We start from the raw sequence: 7,404 nt of genomic DNA on the forward strand, positions 1-7,404 counted from the left end.
TCTCAAGGTGGTCGAAATTATTGCCGGAGGCCTCCATTACGGCAGTTCTTTCCTCCTTTCTTCTTTCACTCCCTCCTTTATGCCTTCCCTTAAGGCGCGGTTAAGGTGCCCACCGAGATATGTGGTACACGAAATTATTTTGGACTCCTACACTATGGTACCTCTTTCTTCTTTCATTCCCACCTTCCTCCCTTCCTTTGCGGCGCGGTTCCGATGTCAGTTACTGTATGATTACCTTTCCTCGAAAACAAATTTTTCATTCGTCAACACAGCCTCAGTGTTGGACTTAGTGCGTTAAATACGGGAGCTTCAATTGTTTACATTGGTGCGCTCGGCAAACGTGGAGATGAAATGGAAACATCCGTGGATGTTGCCTTTCCGGAAACGACTTCTAAGTACGGTTCCTCAGCTTTCACGGTGGGAACACCCTTTCTACTACCCCGCGCCGCCGTTTCCCCCTCGCAGCGGCAGTGATTGATTGAACAACTTTAATTTCCAACAGGAAAGACGTTTCTCCGCTCCCCCGGCACGCAGGTCTGGGAGTGAGAGGCTGGCTGGCATTCCTTGACTGGCAGCGCCCTCTTCCGCCAGGTGGATGGTGTTGCACTGGAGCTCAAGGTCCGGGATTCTTAGCAGGGTCTCCCGGGCTTCTCTACTATCTATATTTTTGCCCGCCCCGGGAGAATTTCGGCACTCCCAAATTATGTGGTCGAGGGTCCCTCTCGCCCCACAGTGTGTGCATCGATCATACGACCTCAGCTCTGTGTACACGTGGTAAGCCCATACCGGGTTCATATATGTATTGGTTTGTGGCCGCCTCCACGCGACAGCTTCTCTATTGTTTAATTCACACCTGCGTCCCCGGTAATGAGGCAGCTCACGAGCCAGCCCGAGTTCTCTATTTCCGTAGAGCCCCCAGACAACGGGGGAGAGAGGAGCGCCTGCAAAAGTACGGGGAAATTGCCTACCATTACTATTTGGGACGTAGGCGGGTCCCCCCCCCCCCCCCCCCGAGACTCACAAACATGCATTACAGTGGTGGTGAGTGGCGGAAGCTACGAGCCGCGTGCTGTTGTCTCGTGATGCGCGTGTGAATGTAGCACGTGTTAAAGCCGTGGTCTCACGCTATGGATGGCGAAAATTCGGGTGTCCACCTGGATATGTGAGACATTTACTGCGTCGTTTCCTTTCCTCAAAAGCCAAATTTCATTTCCATTTTACATGAAAATCAGGCAAGGATAAAACACAAAAAGGCGCAGTTACAGCCGATGGTTATTCAAAAAGTCATATCCCGTATTTATATTGATTGCTTCTGAAGCTTCTCCGCATAACAGGTAAGTTAGCAGTCTTAAAGTGTTGCAATGCGATTCACCTGTACAAGTGCGCTAACATGCCCAATTTAAAATACATTACCTAGTTAAACAGAATTTACGCTCAACGAGCGCACATTTTCATATTCTCTAGCATGGAAGGAAGGAGCGGCAGCAGCAACAAGCTAGATATCGGAAACACAGTAGAGTATCACGTGTTATCACCCCGTAAACCGTTCAAGGAAAAGAATAAAGCCGAACAGGCGTTGCAGGTTTCACCTTCAGTGTAGCACTCTATTTCGATGACACTGCGTGTCCTGTACAAAGAAAAGCAATAAGGCCGAATACGCGTTGAAGGTTTCATCTTGATTGCCAGAAACCGTCCCCTAATCCGCTGTACTCGAGTGCTGTTTTTGCTCACTGCCTACAGTTGCCTTGTGTGAATGCTCATGTTAGGTGACGCAGTTTCAAATATAGATAAGTATATAAATTAAGGCACCCAATAATGCAAGCCGCAGTAATTTCAATGTTTTTGTAGCGAAAGCAACGGTATGTTAGTCAGCGGCGCATTTCGGTAAGCGTCGCTAGTCTGTTCTGAGCATGCGCCACTAATTGCACCGAGCCACTGGTGTTCCGCCGCTGCGCAGCGGCGCGTTTTTCCTCAAGATCCAATCGCCTGTTTCCTCTTCCTTTCTTATTTCCCTCCCTCCTTTATCCCTTCCCTTACGGCACGGTTCGGGTGTCCACCGAGATATGTGAGACAGTTGCTCCGCCATCTCCTTTACTAAAAAACGAAAGAAGACAAGTGAGTCGCCGGCGTTCATTGGCGTTGACAACGTTGCAGAGACCATTATATTTCATGAAAGGCGCACTACTGGCTCCCTGGGTCAGTGGACACCTAAATCTCGCTTTCATGCAGTGGCGTTGGTGACAAACTCCAAGAACCTGCTGTGATAGCATTCCGCACACTGGATAGGCAGCGCGCCCACCCTGCCACCGTGGCATGTGGCAGGTAATAATTGATCGCGATAGGTTGGTCACCCAATGAACGGTACGGCGGATATATTGCAGCATATTCCGGAGCCCTCCACTACGGCACCTCTTTCTTCCTTTCTTCTTTCACTCTCTCCTTTATTCCTTCCCTTTAGCCCGGGATACATGGAGCGTTTTTGTCGGCGTTCTTCGCCTCACAGCGCGTGTTTGACGCCCGACCTCAAAAAAACGCCCGCCGCCGCCTGCCTGGCCCCGCCAGATATTGGACGCGCGTCTTCAGACGCTGCCGGAAGCGGCCAGCAGGGACAGCCAATCATAGCTCACTTGCTTGTCAACACTTACATTTTCCTTGCCGGCGCATGCTTTTCGCGAACGCTCTATGTTCTTGGTCAGCTTGGTCTGCTTGGCACTCGCGACATGGCGATGACCACAAAGGCAGCTCGTGTCGAGTTCAGTGACCGGCTGATCTGTGCTGCTCAGAAGCGTCCCATTTTACGGGACAGTTCAAGGTCGGATTATATGGGCCACAAAAAAAAGACGGAAGCGTGGACCAATGTCGTCACGGAACTTGGATGCGACCCAGGTATGTTTACATTGCTGCACGTGTACCTTTCAAAGTAAGGGCACCCATCCTGCGCCTGCTTGAAACCTGGAGTTGGGGTTGCTAGCCGTGGTCAAAGAGCTTCAACCGCGCCGCTGAGCTCGCAGCATGCACGGCGGTCCCGTCTGCCTAGCTGCTCGTCGCGTATTCCCTCGCCCGAAATCACATTGTATTGGCCTCTAGAACTCTTCCGCAGTGCAAGAACGACGAACAGTGACATGTCCTTTGTGACAGTGCAAAGATTACTAGTTTGGAAAACTTCTTTAATAGAAATGCAGCTTTTTACGAATACCGACGTGACCACGATGTTTTCTAAGGCGCTCTAGGACCCTCTGCGAGGAAACGAATCGAAATATCTAAGTAGGCTTTCGACACCAGTGCGCGTAGTCATTCAAGTGACTGAAGTCCGAGCATCGTGGTTCAAAGTGAGCATGCAGCCACGCAAGTATTTCATTTGTGCCGTAGCGCAGCAGTTGAGCGCCCTAGACAGGCTGCACATTTTTGTAGAGCTGAAATGGCCGCTCGGAGTTCAGGGTAACGTTCACGAAAACAAAGTTTTATAACTCGGTAGTCGGTTAGTAGTAATCAGTTATTTCTTACTCGAAGAACGGGTTATAACGACCGGTATAACTTTGAGAACCTGAACCTTGTGGCGAACATTTGTGCTAGCGAGGAATCTGGTCGCATAGCCGAAAAGCCGCGCGAGCGAGGATGTCCGGAAATGCTATCCTGAGCGGCCTGCATTTTACTAGCGCCATATTCCCCGCTTCGCATTTCTTTTATGACTGCGGACAACGATGCGCGGAGCATTTTGCAGCGTTCGCTACTTCTCGTGCGGTTTTAAACTCCTAGCTGGTGCATAAAGTCTTCGCATACTTCAACTCGGTCCTTTCCTCCAGGGCGTACACCTACACACACTGAGTGGCGCTCCTAATGTTTTCAAGGTGAGGCGGAAAAAAATATTGACGAGAACAGCTTTTATCAGAAGTTGCTTTTTGATGAAAATTAACAGCGTACGAATTGCAGCAGGCAACAGATCCTGGAAGCCACACAGGCTCATTCCATGGAGTCCATGTCTTGCGCTGGTAAAAGTGGAAAGGAGAATAACACAATAGTAACCAATTACTTTTTGTAATTGTTCAGTTACTTTTGGGCTGCTAAACTGATCACAAAAATCTGTTGCATTTTAGATGAATTGCAATTTCAGATCTAACAGCCATACCACAGTGCATCATTAGTCAAATTAGTGGCATGCTAGCGAGGCAACTACTCCTGAAAGTGCGACCAAAAATGCTCAAATTGAACTTTTGCATAATTGCTGGCACAACTGTCCTGTGCACTGTAGCTGCGTGCATTGTAGCGAAGAAAGATTTTTTTTATTCGAGAAGTGTGCCATGAGGCATAAGTTGAAAAAAAGGGAAGGGGGAAGGAATTCATGGGATTGAAAGTTAAAAGGAGTGAAGACCCGTTGCGCTGAGGTAGTCGCAGGGGTTGCTAATGAAACGATTGTACATAGTCCACTTCACGTAGTCACTTTCGCGGTTCCACCGCAGGCCCTCCTGCCTGAGGACACGTTTTCTTATAACAGCCGTAGCTGGGCACTTCCACAACAAGTGCCACACATCACAAATGTCCGGTGCAGCGCTACAGTGAGGGCACCTGTCAGGTGCTGGCAGATCTTTGGCATGCCACCGATGACGGACAGATGGTGTCAGAGCCGCCCCTGCCCGAATGCGGCTCACGGACACCTCCTCCTGCCGAGTAAGACTACGGCGGAGAGATTGCGAACACGGAGGAATTAGAGCGCGTGTTCGCTGGCGCAGGACTTCGGAATCGAAAACATGGGACAGGAACGGATCTGGAGGAAGATGGGAAGGTGGCGGATCGTCTGATGTATGAAGATTAGTCATAGCATCCGCTTGAATGTTATGTGGATCCTGGGCATGGCCGCGAATCCAGTGTATGCGCACAGGACATGGATACTTTGCGCAGAGCACATGAATTGATTGTGAAATCTGGAATGTCCGTCGAACGGCCTTATGCTGTTTAAGGGAGGCGCGGGAGTCGGTGTAAATATGAACTGTATTGAATGTTGGAACGAGCGGAAGGGAAGCAATGGCATTATAAATGGCTTGAAGTTCCAATTCCAGGGGAGTGCACGTATCCGCGGTATACGTCGCGCGAGAGTTGGGATGCAGATGAGATGAACTATACACAGCAGTAACTCCCGTCTCTGCAGTATGTGATGCATTCGTGTGCAACATAGACCCTTCAGGCAGGTACGCGGCTGATACCGACGGGGAAAAAGTGCGGCGATTGTCAGTGAGCTGGCAATATGACCATGGAGGAAGTGTCTTTAAACGATGAAGTTGGAGAGACTGTTCCGAGCTCTATTTGCCACCCGTTGGTCGATGCGTTCACTGAGTGTATTAAGTTGGGCGAACTCCTGTAGCACAGGTATGGGTGTTAAACGAGGCAGATATGTTATGGCGCGCATAGCCCCATGATTGATAGCTTCAAAGGAGTCCCACTCTCTGAGGGTGAGACGTTGAAATTGTGCCTGATATACTATGCGTGGCCGATGGATAGAGCGCACAAGTTGGCGGGCCGTATGAACACGTGCGCCATCAGAGCGCATAGCTATGCTACAAATCAGACCTAGAGTAGCGTGAGCCGATTTACGGGTGGCTGTCAGCCACGGGGTGCTACGTCCTAGATGTATGGAGGAGAAGACCAACAATACGAAAAGTTTCTACCTGAGGAATCAGAGAATTATGTACCGTAAAATTTAAAGGGGGAGCTTTCTGTTAGCCGGATATATTTCCAATGTGAATGAAACATGATTTAGTAGGAGAGAGTGTTAGACCCAGAGGTGAGAGGGGAGATGTCAATAAATCCAGCGCGTGCTGAATGACCGACTGATGAATAGACGCATCTCGATGACAGCCCCACAAGGTTATATCATCGATATACGCAAGCATGCGGATAGAAGAGATGGTCTCTAGGGCTCGAAAAAGAGGAAAAAGCCACATTAAATAATGTGGGGGCGAGAACGGAGCCCTGCGGCACTCCTCTATTGGAAGTGAAGTTACCAAAGCGCTTTCTGTGGACACGCACGTTGAAAGTTGGATCGTGAATGGAGAGGAGGAACCGGTGAGGCAGACCAAGAGTTTGAAGGGAGGCAAGAATGGCAGAGTGAAGGATGTTATCATATTCTTTTGTTATGTCTGTAGCCACTGCGGTTCGTACAAGGTGACTCTGCGGAGAATAGTTAAGCACGTCGGCAGCCAAAGTAGCAAGGCCGTCCTCCGTTCCAATTTGTGGGCGGAAACCAATTTGTGAATCTGGGTAACAATCATGGTATTCCAGCCACCACGACAAGCGTGCGGCTAGAATGTTTTCATAAAGCTTGCAGATGGTAGGCGTAAGGGAACTTGAACGAAGGGACGAGAGAGATACTGTCTGTCTGTCTATTGCCAGGAAGAAAGAAAAGGAAAGTGCACAGCCGTGCCCACTGGCTCAAGCCGAGCCACAATCGGTACCACGTGCAGATAGTAGGAGAGTTTAAAGATGGATGGGATAGAAAGACAGGATAGTTAAGACGCGCTAAAGACAAGGCCGATCGCGGAGGCAGTGCAATACCGGGCCAACCTAAGGCGGAAGTGAAGCAACCTTCAAAACTTCCGCCACATTTCCAAAAATAAGTCCATTGGACCCGTAACAGATACTCTACGGGGTCCGGACAGAGAGAGAGATACGGACAGAGATACTGGAGGCTGACCTGACTTGGGTATTGGAACCGCAATAGAATTCTTCCAGTCTCCCGGCGTGAAGCCAGAAAGCCACACTTCGTTAAAAGTATCAAGTAGGGTTTGCAAAGCCCTCCCTTCCAAGTTACGGAATAAGGAGTTAGGTATGCCGTCGTGCCCGGGATTAGTACTTTTTAAACGTTCAATGGAGGCCAGCAGCTCTGCCATGGTGAGGTCAAAATTAATCCCATCGAAGGGCTCTGTAACCAATGCAAGGCGGAGAAGTAGCGGTCCAGTCATGGTTTGGAAAAAATTGACGGGCCGCTTGTTGTGCAAATGTGTCCTAATCCACATTTAGCGCGAGGAGAATGCTCTCTGTGTAATCTGCATTCTGAGAAGGGCGCTCCATGGCGTGAAACACTCTACAAACATGTCGATTGCCCTGCGTAGAGGACAGGCGGGCACACCATGCATCCCAGCGTTGCCTGCCTAGCCGCTTTGCATAGCGCCGCGCCCATGCGGTAGCGTGGTGAAGAGTAGGAAGAGCCGATGGGTCATCGGGGTGACGAGTAGCGTAAAGATCCGCCTGGCGACGAAGAGCCCACAGATTCAAGATATGTATGTCCGGGGTTCGGTCGTCTTCATTTACAGTAGTGGTAATTATGTGAGTAGCGAGAACAGCAGAGAAAGTAGACAGTGCTGAAGAGGGCTTGAATGTAGATAAATGATTGTCTGCGCGTACAGAGTCCCG

At 49.8% G+C, this 7,404-nt stretch overlaps 1 pseudogene; it reads right to left on the reverse strand.

Annotated features, from left to right (window-relative positions):
• Positions 1 to 6,512: 6,512 nt before the first annotated feature.
• Positions 6,513 to 6,660, reverse strand: LOC144116673 (U2 spliceosomal RNA; annotated as a pseudogene).
• Between the last annotated feature and the right edge of the window lie 744 nt (positions 6,661 to 7,404).

This window comes from Amblyomma americanum, chromosome 1 (genome assembly GCF_052857255.1).
Source record: "Amblyomma americanum isolate KBUSLIRL-KWMA chromosome 1, ASM5285725v1, whole genome shotgun sequence".
NCBI classification, from domain to species: Eukaryota; Metazoa; Arthropoda; class Arachnida; order Ixodida; family Ixodidae; genus Amblyomma; species Amblyomma americanum.